The 15,669-nt window shown below is 40.4% G+C and overlaps 1 protein-coding gene across 2 annotated transcripts in view; it reads left to right on the plus strand.

Moving 5' to 3' along the window:
* Positions 1-452: 452 nt before the first annotated feature.
* The window catches only part of HTR1E (5-hydroxytryptamine receptor 1E), a 90,353-nt gene continuing 75,136 nt past the window's right edge, over positions 453-15,669 (plus strand). Inside the window, exon 1 of one of the 2 annotated variants that reach the window (XR_002742358.2) lies at positions 453-572. The gene's annotated coding sequence lies outside the window, so the exon portion shown is untranslated. The remainder of the gene's footprint in view (positions 573-15,669) is intronic. The other variant, XM_006931876.4, reaches the window with a different exon arrangement.

Below are 15,669 nucleotides of genomic sequence, written 5' to 3' on the forward strand. Positions count from 1 at the left end.
CATCAGCTTCAGAATTTCTCTTTTACAGGCTAAGCAAGATCTGAAGCACCTCAGAGCTCCGACCTCCAAGTTCTCCTCCACCGCCACCGCCCTCATCGCACCCTGGCTCACCTTTTCATCCCACCCACCCCCTTCGCTGTTCAGTGGTGTCCTGCGCGCCTGCAAACCTGCCTGGTGATTTAGTAAACTGCTCCCTGCTCGTGTTCCTGTTCCTGCTCCTGCTCCTCCTCCTCCTCCACCTCCTCCTGCCAGCTCTCGCTCACGCCTCCTCTTCCAGTCGGGGCACCCAGACTTCGCAAAGCGCAGCGCCTGCCGCCTGCAGCGCCACGGGGCAGCCCAGCGCATCGCGCTCCCAGCTCCTTCTGGCCGCAGCCAGGGGGCACGGGCGCTGGCAAAGGACTCTCGAGGGCCCAACGCCCCTGGACTCAGCGTGCTCCAGAGCTGGGTGTTGAGAGAAGCTGTGCTTTCACAAAGCTCGGGAGAGAACGGAGCGCGTTCGGTGTGAGACTTGGGGAGCCAGCGGGACGCCCCAGGTCGCCCAGTACGACGCGGCTGCACGCACCGTCCACAAGGTGAGGGGCGCACGCTTCCGGGGACGACCTCGGCCTCCCTGCTCACCCCCTCCCCAGGCCAGGGGCTCAAGCTCTGGTTGAGGGATTTTTGCCCCCTCTGAGGCGCGAAGGCGGCCGGATTGGGACAAGGGGAGGGAGACTACAGGGGTCGCGTGGGCACTGTGCCTGCCCCCTGGGCCTCTTAGTAAGGAACGCATTTCTAGGTTAGACAATCCCCAAACGTGTGAAGCTGCGTGTCGACATTGTGTATAATTGTGGTTGAAGAATTTTATCCTGCTGCCCTTGCCAAAAGATTTGAGGCGGCTTAAAGATGAAATGAATGTGGGAGGGGTACTAGGAGGAAAAAACTTGAGTGGAAATCACGCGGAGATGGGTGTGCGGCGAGGACCGCTGGAGGACGAGGTGATTTCAAAGCCAACGCTGATTGAAAAACCTTTGATTGGAAAGGACCGTATGGTTGCTCCAGCCCTCAGAAAATAATGATGTGCTTAGCCTGATAAAGAAAATACCCAGATGGGGAGATGATGGGTTTGACTCATTTTCTTAAATTACAAAATAAACCTTGAAAGTGCAAGTTAAGACGTGAAGTTTAGTCTTTGGCTATTTCCAAACCCAATACTGCAAGGTGAGAGACTGGCCTCCTGCGTAATGAAAAGGAAAAGGAATCCAGGCTAAATGGAAGTGATTCCTGCTCCTATCACAGGATGATACATGATTTTGCCTTAATACATATATACTTTTGCTTTTTTGTGCCTTTTTTTTTAACCTGTATCCAGTTTTGTATAGGACCTTGTATTCAACTCCACCCTGCTTGTCCTTGAGTTACAAGGGTGAGGCAGAGGGTGTCAGCATCCCAGGATGATGCTTTCTAACCTTCCTCACTGTCCTTCCCTGCCTCCTGCACCAAATCTGAGTCCAGGAGGGAATAATAGATGGTCAAGTAAGTTGGGGGAGGGGTGTTTTTCCAAAATATGTCAGGGTTCTCCTACCACTCTTCTTTTACCCCAAGCTCCAGCAGTTTATGCTCTTGTTCTGAACTTGACATTACTAATACATTTTCCATGGTTACACATTTGGACATAATGTGCATGACCTTAGACACCCAGGGTGGACTTATGAATCTACGGCTTCCCTGACTTAACCCTGTTTATGGAGCAGGAAGCAGGGGCCTGGATCTGGCTCTCCATGCAGCTTCTTTCATAGGGAGCATATTTGCAATACTTTCGAAATACAGATTTGAAATACAGAAAGGAAATGATGAGGCAGCCTTTCTGTACTTCTGGTGCACTTGTATTCCTACTGAATTAAATGAGATGACCCTGTCTTCAACAAATAAATGAGTGGAGGCGTTTGAGGCCCATTTAGCAAGCGCAGAAAATATGCCTGCCTGCCTTTCTCCTCCCTTCAGAACTTTAGCCCTTAGACCACAGAACTGTGAAAATGAAGCTAGCCTCCCAAGTGGGACTCAGTTCAATTTCTGTACCATGTTTAAAGCAAAGTGTGTTGCTTATTTCTGAAATTGCACAGCACCTCCACAACTAACTATTTTGCTGCCTTGAAGTGGGAGAAGTACTTCTGCCCAGATATTTCATCACTAGAGATCTATACAGAGAAACTCATTCAAATCCTGACTCATCATTGTTGATAGAACTTAACTATTATGTCATCATGATCTGATATGGGCTTTTGAAACCCAGGGATTTCTACAGATCTCTGTATAAATTGAGACTTGTAATGATGGAACTGGAAAGGAGCTCAAAAAATAATGTAGCCAAAACTGTGGTTCTCAGAGTCTTGGTAAATGCATGCCTAAATATTCCTTTAGGTGGTAATTCTTCCTCTTATAAAGATTTCCAGGGATGAAGACTTCACAGATTGCTTTTATATTAAAAAGTATTCAAATTGACTATTTATATCTACAAGCTGGCAAATTTAAAATTCTACAGGAATCAACATCACAAACAGTAAACTCAAGTTTTCATTTTCTCTTCTCCTGCCCATGGTAACTTGACTTGGGGCATATTCCTAGGCCAAGTGTTCCTGGGTATCTTCCTGGACACACCTTTCCCTTGGGCACATGATGACACATCAACCACAGCGTACCTTGATACTCACCCTGATGTCACCTTTGTTAGCCATTTTGGTATCTATTCAAAACATTTCCTCCCCATTTCTTCTTATTGATGCCTGGCCAGCATTAATTATGTAAACAAACTTCCTTTTCTTTTGAGATAAATAACCAAGTCAGGATTTCTCAGAGATAGTATTTAGGAAGAAACAAAATCTAGGACACACCACAAGCTCAGGTGATGCTGCAATATGTTCCTGTTCCTGTTTGATGAGGTTATTATTGGAGAGCAAAGTGAGGTTATCACCAACAGCATCTCATCCCCAACTAGCTGAAGCTCCTCTCTATCAACATATTACACCATCACCACCACCAAGATTCCAAGGCTTCAGATTGAAAGCAGATCCCTTTACAGAAAACCTTAGGCCCTGACCTGATGGGTTATCTTCTCATTGCTCAAGCATCTGATTCCCTACACCTCACCTTTATACACATGTCATTTTTTCATGCCTGTGGTCCTTCTTGGAATTTTATTTCTATGCTAGCCTTTAAAAGTAAAAGATCTGAAGCTAATAATTTAATATGGGGAGGCTTTTCCTCCATTTCTGTAGGCTTATTTACATGAGAAAATAAGCTTGAGGCTGCTCAAGAAGTGAGTTTCCACAAAATAGGGATTTATTATTCATACCATATGTTATCAAGGCCATTTCAGGGTAGAGGTGAATCTGGGCATCTCATGCTATATGCTCCTTTCCCCTCCACCTCCCACATTTTTATATGTATGAAATTATATGAACATTAACTTCATGAAAACACTGAATATGCTCTATGGGCAAGGAGGGGGCAGATGGATGGACAAGGAAGGAGAAAAGGGAGAAGAAATGGGTGAACAAGGGAGAGAAAGGGGGCAATGGGGCAGCAACTCTTTAGAGTGGCTGACTACTCCCTTGTTTCCTCCTCCCTGAGTCGTTTTGTAGAACCAGTATTGTGGCCCCTAAAGCTTAGGGCCCAGGTGAGTGAATTTACCAAAGTCCATCCTCCTGGGAATAAAAGGACTTTCATCAATATTCTATCTACTTTTCATAATTTGGTGTCCCTTTTCAAATTTTTTGGATTAAAAAACTAAGAACCAGAATTTATAAAGATCAATTAATCAATTTGTTGTTCCTAAATCATAACAAATTGGTAAAATCCTTGAGAATTCTATTTCTAATACAGTTTGATTCTAATCTTGTTTTTCATTTTTAGTGTTCTCTCTCTCTTTCTTTTTCTCTTTCTCTTTTTTGTCTTGCCCACTGTGGATTAGCTGATTCACTATGGTCCTTATCCTAATAGATTTCAATGCTTTCATTTCATGATTTTATTCTCCTAAGACATGCCAAATGAAAAATAACATAGCCAGTGGAAAACTTGTAATAGGTTCATTGTTAGCACTCTCTCCTGTTGGTCAGTCCTCAACACATACAGCTGTAGGATTAGGAAGACAAAATCCTTTAGAAAAAGCTGTAAAACCCAATTCTTCTACATCTGGATCATTTAAAACTACAAGTTGTAAGAGGAATGAGCATCTCAAGATTCTAGTTATCGGTACAGACCAGATGGAAAGTCTTTATGAAATGTGGCATGAGAAAGAAAGCATTTTTATAGCAAGAATATAATATTTTGAAAAACAGCAACCAATAGAAGCAGCAGCATGCAATTCTAAAATTCTTAGATCCTTCTAATGACCCCGTCTACCTAAAGCACCCAAATAAAGTAAAACCAGACTCCAGGAAATGTCTTTCCCTAGCTGCAGCTGTTCTTTATCCCTTTATCAGATAATGGGCATGTGGTGATATTTCCAAGGGATTTTGGAGGAATCTGACTTAAACGTTAAAGTATGAGTTTTGTTGGGACAGCTTGCCCAAGGAAGTCACATTTGTGTCAAGATTTGTAATCTTGGGACTTGAAGACAAGCCAGAGTGTCTTTGGGGAGTAAACTTCACCAAATGGATAATGAGAGTTATAGGCAATACCTCTCAAAAAATGACTTCAGCTACAATACCCTAATAATGTTCAGAGGTATCATAGGTCCATTCATCTGCACTGGTGGGAGTGGGGAGGAGGAAGGAACCAATATGATGAACGTCTGCGTCTGCTATGCTTTAGGAACTGTACCAAGAACTACACATACATTCTTTTATTTAATCCTCAGAAAAGCACTGTAGGGTAAGTGTTATCAGCCCCACAATTATCAGCTTCACATTCTTTCATTAAAAACCTGTATTTGTCATCCAACCACCTGACCTGCTGCCCTTTTCAGGGAGCTTCAAAAAATCCAGACAGAGGGAAGTGAACATACACAAGGAGAATACCTAGAGAGAAGGTCTGAGAAGTATGCTGGTAATTGAGGGGATCCTATGAATTTGGACTTTACCCTATAGGCCTGGGGGAATTATTATAGGATTTTAAAAAGTATTTATTAATAATAATGTTCATACAGAGATGTATACAAATCCTAGTTGTTAAGCTCAGCAACTTTTCTCAAACTGAACATACCCATGTTACTAACCACCACCAAGATAAGAAATGGCACATCACCACACAAGTAACCTTCCCAACCCCACCCAGACATCACATCAACCTCCCTAAATGCAACTCCCTGAATTCCAACATCATAGATTATTCTGAGCTTTCTATCTGTGTAAAGTGTAGAGAATGGTATCTTTTATGATTTGGTTCAGTGTTATATTCATGAGATTCATTCATGTGGATGGTTATACTAGTAACTTGTTCACTTGTTGCTGTTGTTATATACCATTGTGTTGTATGAATGTGCCACGATTTAATTACCCATTCTACCACTGATGGGCGTTTGGGTTGTTTCCAGGTTTTTGCTATGATAATGCTTCATTATGGTATTTTAAGCTGTTGACCAAAATAATTAGTTTGGTATTATAGAGAAGCCATTCTCACTACACTACAGAGTGAAAGAGAATAAGTGTGGAGGAGGCAGTTGCCCTGAGAGCCCAAGCCAAGGTAGTAGCAGTAGACAAGGAGAGAGGGAAACAAGAACACAATTAATTAGGGCTACAGTGGAAGAAGGAAATGATAATGTACAAATAATAAATAGACATAGAGAGTGAAGGAAAGTATGGAATGCAGGACAACTCTCAGCTTCCTAAACTTGATGAATAATGTTTCCTTTCACCAAGACTGAGAACACAGGAGAATGAACAAAAACATATTTGTTGGATCTCAGAAGATTAAAAGAATTGCCCAAGATGACTCCAAATCTGTGCTTCTGCCACAAAGCACTTTGTTTCTCCCCTGGCTCCCACCAAGCCCCTTCCTCCTGCAAAATCACCCCTCACACCCCAAATGGTAATAGTCACCTAAAAAGAAACATGAACTACTTCATGTTTCCTGAACTGTTGACCTATGAATCATTTGCTTTTCCCTTCAATTTTGTCTCACAATTACCAAAAGAGAAGGAGATGATAATGAATCAGCTAAAACTTTGTTTTACTGCAAGATAGAATTCTTCGCAAGAGAGTAGAAATAAATGAAATAGACTGCAGATGGCCTAGTCTTGCTCTGGTTCATTCAGGAGGGCAGATGTAGTTAACAAAATGTGCAGAGAGGCTGATTCCGGCACTTCATGGAGGAATTGTCCAACACTATCTGACTCACAGTTAAGACTACCTGTGAAGTATGCACTCTGCATCACTGGGAAGTGCAGCATGTTTGGGGACTTGTCACAGGTTGGGTTCTCAGTGCTCTAAGAGAAACACAGTCTAAGATGGGTTTTATTGTGCAGTATGTTGATTAGGGAATGCCCTTGTCTTGAGAGCCACAATGGAGGAAATGAAGGAACCAGGATTGGACTGAGGGAGAAACTGAGCTGCAGAACAACAGCCTCAGCCAACCCTGTGGGGAATCTGAGCTAAAAGGATCCATCATAGTTGCCCCAAACTAGGTGAAAAGGGTCCAGCTTTCCAACCCCTTCCTCCATCAGGCACTGAGTGGGAGCTACCCCGAAAAGAGCACCATTTTGGGAGAGGCAGCTCTCAATGGCCAAGGACATCCCCGAAGGGGCTGATGGCTGAAGGCTGTCCAGACCCAATCTCAGCAGCTGGCTACAAGCTCTTTCTTGAAGGAGGGATCTGGGCAGTATGCCTCTGTGTCCTTCTCGGAAATTTTTTTATTTGGACTTTGACTACAGAGGATTAAGCTAGATAACCTTGCAGGCCTTCCAGCTCTGACATCTGCATATACTTATTTCATTAGATTTTCCAGGTTCCTGGCAGCATTGGGATTTGCATTTACTTATTTCATATACCCAGTTTTGTAAGCCACTGAAGAGTTTACAAACTTGTAAATATTTTTCCATTTCACCTTTAGTCCCTCCTCCCTCCTATTTCAGCACATAAATATATCACTTGAATCGCTGAACGTGGATGGAAAGCAAGAATTCCTATAAACATATGTGGTCCCTTGATGCAGAACTTCTCGTGAGAAGGTAGAGAGGGTGAACTGCCAACTGTCTTGGGAAGGAATTTTTAAATCATCATAAGAGGACTGTGTGTGTGTGTGTGTGTGTGTGTGTGTGTGTGTGTGTGTGTGTGTTTAATGCTTGAACTTGAAATACACTTTGCCATAACTGCTCCTTTTATGATTGGACCTGCATGACAGCTGAAATATAACAGAAAAACTGCTCACGAAAAACCTCTCCTTGATATCTCTGCCTGTTCAATTAAGTAACATAGTACCCCACAAAGAGATTTTATGCTGTACACTTTTGACAAGGGCTGACTGAAACTTGGCAGCTTGAAGAACCTCTCAGAACAAATTCTACCAGGGAACCCCTGCAGTCACATCTGACACAGCAGTTCCTGAGCTGGAGATGCTGCCTCTGACCTCATGCTGCATTCTACCTTTGCCTTCAATTCTGGGGCTGCTGCTCCCAGCTATACCACAACTGTATTTAGCGAACTGCTACCAAGAACCACTCCACACAATTTCTATGGCCCAGAAAGGACAGAATTACACTCTGTTTTCTACATCCATCCCAGCTCCATTCCTTGGTGCTAGTTTGGTTTTCTTTCAGAAATAATTTTTGTGTCTACAAAAGCACAATCTTTTTAAATTTTTTAATGTTTATTTATTTTTGAGAGAAAGACAGTACATGAGTGGGGGAGGGGCAGAGAGAGAGGGAGACACAGAATCCAAAGCAGGCTCCAGGCTTTGAGCTGTCAACACAGAGCCCAATGCAGGGCTCGAGCTCACAAACAGAGATCACGACCTGAACCAAAGTCAGATGCTTAACCGACTGAGCCACCCAGGTGCCCCAAAAGCATAATCTTTTAAGAAAACATTACTAGTTTTTTGGCCTTTATTGTATTGATTTTCCGTAGTGTTATTATTCTGAGTCTCCAGTTTGCTTCTGTTGATTGTAATCTGATTCTCTCCCCTTTGTCCTTATCACCTAAAGTAATTTATTTGATTCCTCTGTGCTTCATTGTCCCATCTCTAAAATGTGAATCACAACTCCTGCCTTATAGACCAATTGTAAGGAGTAAAGAAAACTTAGTACAACTTAGGCCATGAAGAAATGGTCTTATTACAATTATTGTCATTATTATTCTTATGGGGGTGTTTTACAAATAATCCTGACCTAAAATGAGGTGAAGAATGTGGTCCTGGCTTTGGAGAAAATAAAGAGAAATGGGTCCAGGCCAAGTTCCACTGCCCTGAACCCTGTTGGCAAGAATTTTTCTCTTTTAATTACCACCATTGCCTCTGATCAGATATATCCTCAAACCCCAGAGAATGCCTTTCCCTGCTACTTTCTCCAACCACTGAATCTCTACACCCTGAATCCACTCACACATCCTTTCTTTATACACACAGGACACGAGACTGAGCCCAGTACGTGACTCTGGAGTTTCATTTGCAATTTCTCTGCACCTGGAAAGTGCACACTCTGTAGTGATGCCTCTCAAACCATAGTGTGCAGGAGAAGCACTGGGAAAGCATGTTAAACCTCATGCTCCTGGTCCCCACCTGCAAAGCTACTAATCAGCAGGGGACGGGGGTGAAGCCAAGGATTTAAATTTCTCGCAAAATCCCACGTAATGCCGATGCTGCTTATCTGGCAAACCACACTCTGAGTAGCGCAGATCTATGGGAGTCAGCATGACATACAAAACTAAATGTTTTTGTTAAAGCTAAAGAAACAGGAAAATATGTCAGGGAACTTACTCTTAAAGAACTACAGCCCTGATGAGAGATAAGTAATCTTTAAGCAATAAAATGTGTTGCTGTCATGCTGGAAGTATTTTATTACCAGAGAACTCTTTATGGGGAAGGCAAACTGCCTTTAAAAATGAGTAAGAATATCACATCAATGAGACAATGGCCATCTCAAAGGGTACTAAAAAATTACAAAATTCAATATACAGTAAAACCTTGGATTGAGAGTAACTTGTTCTACTAGTGTTCCTCAAGACATTTCCTCAACACTAGTGTTCCTCAAACATTTCTAATAAATTTTAACTTGATAAGTGAGTGATATCTTGCAACTTGAGTAGTACATGAGGCCAAATGTCACATAATCACAACTGAGCCAATGATTCTTGAAATTTGCTTTGATATATGTGTGCTTTGGATTACAAGCATGTTTCTGGAACTAATTATTCTTGCAAACCAAAGTTTTACTGTATACTTACGATTTTTTTAAAAACTGGCAAACTAGCAAACTAGAAATAGAAGAAATAAATTTGTTAGTAAACTGGAAATAAAAAGGAACAGTTTTTCACATTAAGAACATCTTTCTCAGGGTGCCTGGGTGGCACAGTTGGTTAAGCAGCTGACTTTAGCTCAGGTCATGATCTCACGGTTCATAGGTTTGAGCCTCATGTCTGGCTCTGTGCTGACAGCTCAGAGCCTGGAACCCACTTCAGATTCTGTGTCTCCCTCTCTCTCTGCCCCTCCACCACTAGTGTTCTGTCTCTCTCTGTCTCTCAAAAATGAATAAAAACGTTAAAAAAAATTTTTTTAAAGAACATTTTTCTCAGGGCACCTGGGTGGCTCAGTCAGTTAAGCATCCAGCTCAGGTCATGATCTCGCAGTTCCTAGGATCGAGCACCACGTCAGGCTCTGTGCTGGCAGTGTGGAGTCTGCTTAGGATTCTCTGTCTCTCCCTCTCTCTGCCCCTCCCTCACCCACACTCTCTCTCAAAATAAATAAATTAATTTAAAAAAAAGAATATCTTTCTCAAACAATAGACAACATCATGCTTATTGGTAAAACCCTATAAAGACAAGGATGCCTAACAGCAGCAGTATTTAACAGTCATCTGAATGTTCTAATCAATGTGATAGAAAGAAGGAAAAGAAAAAAATAGAGAAAATATAAATTTATAAGTACTGGTCATGCAGTAACTATATTATTACTTACAGATGATGTGATTATCTACTAGGAAAACACAAGTGAATAAATGAAAATGCCATTAAAAAGTATGCAGACAATAAGATGTCTAGCTACAAACTATACAAAAGCCAATAGTTTGCCTGATTAGCAACAATATAATTGTAGACATTTCTACTAAGCTTGCAAATCACTGGGGAGAAAACAGGCCTGAGAAGTGTAAAAAGATTCTGTCAGAGTCCAGGAAGAATGAGAATTAAATGCTCACCTCATCTGAGGAAGATGGAGGACGAGGACCCTGGAGAAAAAGACTCCACATTCCAAAACCAATCCCTATGAACTCTGTAATATTTATCCCTCCACAATTTCTGACAACACAATGTGGCATTGTAATTAACTCTCTCCTGTATTACTGTAAATGTACAAGAATAGTATACTTACTTAAGTAGCTTACACCTTAAAACTTTATTACATAGTACAAATTTTAATTTGAACTCTGTCCTACTCAAGGAAATTTTTGTCACCTGCATGAGAATTTGGCATTTAGTAATCCATAAATCTCTCCTGCCATTATTGTCCAGCATAATTTAAGTAAACATTCAGGGAAGGAGAACGGTTTCCTTTTTCCTTACATTTTCATTTGATCATTCTGTCCCTCTGAACCTAATTAAATTCCTTACACAGATGTTTTTTAAAAATCAAGTATTAAAGATGACATTTAATTAGTAATTAGCAATTTTGCAAATTACTAAGATGCACTCATATTGGCTAGCATATTTTATTTCAAAGATTCTAAAATGGCAAAGCAATGTCATCTCCTGACCCTTTCTGTGACATGATAAAGCCTGGTTCTGTGGGCAGCTGTGGCCTTAATTTATGCCCAAGGCATTGGAGGACCAAAATGTACTCACCCTAGGTTTTGGTCACTTACATATAAATGTAGCACCTTACAAAAAGGGATGAAAAATGACTTTAGAGGAAACAAAAGTCTCAAAGCTCAGAAGATTTGATTAGTTTTTCAGCCTGGTAGAGCGACAATGGCCCTGTGATTCAGATGGAGCAATTTTCTCCAGCACATCCATGGCAGTTTATGCCTTCGTACCAAAAAGGTGGCCAACTGGGTCCCATTGACTTTTGCAGAATCTCTCACTTTGCCTTGAGTGTACTAAGTGCCTCTTTCGCAGGCATATATAATATTGGTATGCATTTAATTAATAACTGATGATTCTATAATATTGTTATTATGATTGTTATGCATTACTATTATATTAAAATATATAGTATTTGTAGCATATGGTTTGTCTGTTTAAATAAAAGATGAGTATGAATGTAGGGGTAAGAAGGGATGGAGTAGAGATTTAGGGTCAGAAGGCCTAAGTGAATGTCCCAGCTTCCTGGCTGTGTGAGCTATAGGGTCTGTCATCACTATAATAGGACAGTAATACCTGCCCTGCCTCCCTAGCCTTTTAGGGAAGTGACTCAAATCAAAGTGTGGTGTTGGAATTCATCCTTTACATCATCATTGTGTTAAGTCAACTGCATCCTGTCTCACTCCTAGGGAGCAAATCAGCACAGGGCTCAAGCTCTGGTGTCCAATGAGCCAGGTTCAAATACTACCTCTGCCACTTGGTGACCACTTGCTTTGGGGAAAATTACCTCTCTAAACCTTAATTTCCTCCTTTGTCAGGCTGTGGGAATTTAAGATATGTATTAATCATCTGTTGCTGCATAACAAATTACCCCCAAATCTAATGGCTTAAGACAACAGACTAATTTTCTCACAGTTTATGTGGGTTGGGAATCTGGGCATGGCTTAGCTGGGTCAAGTGGCTCAGGTTTCTCTCAAAGCTGCAATCAAAGTGTCAAATAGGACTGCAAACCTCTCAAGACTCAACTGGGGGAGGATATGCTTCCAAACTCACTAATGTAGCTGTTGACAAGCCCAGATCCTGGCTGGCTGTGACCCATTGTCAGGTGTACCTCTATACAGGGCTATGATTAACAGAGCTTGCTTCTCCCAGATGTTGCAGCTTGCTTGCCCCAGAGCAAGGGCTGAGAGCAAGAGATTCCAAAACAGAAGGCACAGCCTCTTTGTCACTTTGTCAGAAGTGACATCCCATCACTTTTGCTGTATTCCATTCATTAGAGGCAAGTCTCTAGTGCCAACATGTACTCAAGGGGGGAGGGAGGGAGTGGCAGAAATACCAGGAGGAACAGATCATCGAGGGCCACCTTAAAGCTGCCTACCACATCGGGGCGCCTGGGTGGTGCAGTCGGTTAAGCGTCCGACTTCAGCCAGGTCACGACCTCACGGTCCGTGAGTTCGAGCCCCGCGTCAGGCTCTGGGCTGATGGCTCAGAGCCTGGAGCCTGTTTCCGATTCTGTGTCTCCCTCTCTCTCTGCCCCTCCCCCGTTCATGCTCTGTCTCTCTCTGTCCCAAAAATAAATAAACGTTGAAAAAAAAAATTTAAAGCTGCCTACCACAATATAATATACTGAAAGCCATTTGATAATGACTCAATTCAGTATCAACTGCCACAACTACCTCAGTACTGTTCTTAGACTGAAATTAGATAATCTATGTAAAAGAAATTTGTAAAATGTAATGAGCAATGCAAAATCAAGATTTTATTAGTTTTGTTTTTGTTTTTGTTTAAATTCCAGTTAATTAAGACACAGTGTAATAATAGTTTCAGGTGTACAATATGGTGATTTGACACTTCCATACATCACCTGTGCTCATCACAACATGTGCCCTCCTTAATCCCCATCACCTACTTAACCCATCTCCTTTCCCTCTTCCCATCTAGTAACCATCAGTTTGTTCTCTATAGATAAGAGTCCGTTTCTTGGTTTGCCTCTCTCTTTCTTTTTTGTTCCTTTGCTCACTTGCTTTGTTTCTTAAATTCCATATGAGTGAAATCATATGGTATTTTTCTCTGACTTATTTAGCTTAGCATAATACACTCTAGCTCTATCCATGTCATTGCAAATGGTAAGATTTCAGTCTTTTTGATAGCTGAGTAATATTCCTGTGTGTGTGTGTGTGTGTGTGTGTGTGTGTGTGTGTACCACCACACCTTCTTTACCCATTCATCAGTTGATGGACATTTGGGTTTTTTCCATAATTTGGCTATTGTTGATAATGTGCCTATAAACACCAGGATGAATGTGCCTCTTCGAATCTGTATTTTTGTATGCTTTGGGCAAATACCTCCTAGTACAATTTCTGGATCATAGGATAGTTCTATTTTTAACTTTTTGAGAAACCTCCATACTGTTTTCCACAGTGGCTGTACCAGTTTGCATTTCCACCAACAGTGAAAGAGGGTCCTTTTTCTCCACATCTTCACTAATACCTGTTGTTTCTTGTGTTTTTGGTTTTAGCCATTCTGACAGATGTGAGGTGATATCTCACTGTAGTTTTGATTTGTATTTCCCTGATGATCAGGATTGTGGGCATCTTTTCATGTGTCTCTTGGTCATCTCTGAAAAATGTCTTCTCTGAAAAATATCTATTCTTGTCTGTCCATTTTTTAACTGGATTATCCATTTTAGGGGTGTTGTGTTTTGTAAGGTTTTTTTTATCTATTTTGGAAACTGTTTATTAGATAGGTTATTTGCAAATATCTTCTCTCATTCCATAGGTTGCCTTTTAGTTTTTTTGATTGTCTTCTTTGCAGTGCTTTTATTTTGATGTAGCAGAAATAGAAATTAAGGAATTAGTCCCATTTACAATTGCACCAAAAACAATAATGTTCCTAGGAATAAACCTAACTGAAGTAGTGACAAACCTGTACTTTAAAAACTCTAAAACACTTATGAAAGAAGTTGAAGATGACACAAATAACTGGAAAGATATTCCATGCTAATTGGTTGGAAGAACAAATATTGTTAAAATGCCTATATTACCCAAAGCAATCTACACATTTGATGCAGTCCCTATCAAAATACCAGCAGCACTTTTCACAGAGCTAGAACAAACAATGCTAAAATTTGTATAGACCCACAAAAGACCACAAATAGCTAAAGCAACCTTGAAAAAGCAAAGCAAAGCTGAAGATATCAAAATTCCAGACTTAAAGCTGTATTACAAAGCTATAGTCACCAAAACGGTATGGTACTAGCACTAAAATAGACACATAGATCAATGGGACAGGATATAAAACTGAGAAATGAACCCAGAACTATATGGTCAATTAATCTTCAACAAAGGAGACAAGAATATACAATGGGAGAAAGACAGTATCTTCAACAAATGGTATTAGGAAAACTGGACAGGGACACCTGGGTGGCTCAGTCAGTTGAGTGTCCAACTTTGGCTCAGGTCATGATTTCACAGTTCATGAGTTCAAGCCCCACATTGGACTCGCTGCTGTTAGCACAAAGCCTGCTTCAAATCCTCTGTCCCTCTCCCTCTCTGCCCCTCCCCTGCTTGCACTCTCTCAAAAATAAATAAAAACATTTTTTTAAACAAGGAAAACTGGACAGCTACATGCAAAAGAATGAAACTGAAAAAAAAAAGAAATCAAAAAAATAATAAAAATAAAAAAAAATAAATGAAACTGGACAACTTTCTTATACCATACACAAAAATAAAGTCAAAATAGATTAAAGACATAAATGTGAGACCTGAAGCCATTAAAATCCTAGAAGACAGCATAGGCAGTAAGTTCTTTGACATCAACCTTAGCAATATCTTTCTAGATATGTCCCCTGAGGCAAGGGAAACAATAGCAAAAATTAAACTATTGGAATTTTATTAATTTTATTAACAGTGAGAATCTAGCTCCAAATTACAGGTGGTGATAAAAGAATAGCAAATCAAGGATTAAGATACCTGAATTCTACACCTTACTCTCTGAATAACCTTGGCAAAACCATCTATTTGTTTTATGACTTAGTTCTCCTATAAGAACAATGATCATAACAGCTTTACCAGGACAAAATGAGATAATATATATGAAGTTATGCTTAAACCTAAAGAAATGAGGTGATGATGATGATGATGACAGCAACGATAAAGACAATTACATATTTCAGCTACTGCTTCTTGGTCCTCTGTTGACAACTGAACTAAGCAGATGTGATTTTTATCAGTTTTGTTTCAAATGTATGTATCAAATCCAGCTTCTTCCAATGTTTACAATACTTTTATATGGCTTAATCTTATCTTGCTTTCCACACTAGATATGCTACCCTGAAAAGAGGGTGAAAATACAATTTTGGGAAACTGACCCATAATTCAAACGCACAGAGGTTTCCATGTATCGAGTGGAATTTTAAAATGTACATGTGATATTGTGATATAATTAATATTTTTGTAATAGAAATCATCTTTAATTAGCTTGAATTTTCTGACATTATATCACATTCTGTAGAATTGGGCACACCAGTTTACACCAATATGTAAATATTCTTCTAGTGTGTAAGTAATCAAGCTTTATAGTGATTGAAGAAAGAACTCACAAAACGGCCTTCTGAAGTAGGCAAATATAACCAACTCTTGATTATCTAAAACAGTGTTCTATGCTTGATTCTTGTGTTATCTACATTTCTTTTCTCACTGTACAGTGACATAAATTTAGCAGATACAAAACAAGTTAAGTTCAAGTCACC

The sequence above is a fragment of the Felis catus genome, chromosome B2, assembly GCF_018350175.1.
Source record: "Felis catus isolate Fca126 chromosome B2, F.catus_Fca126_mat1.0, whole genome shotgun sequence".
NCBI lineage: Eukaryota > Metazoa > Chordata > Mammalia > Carnivora > Felidae > Felis > Felis catus.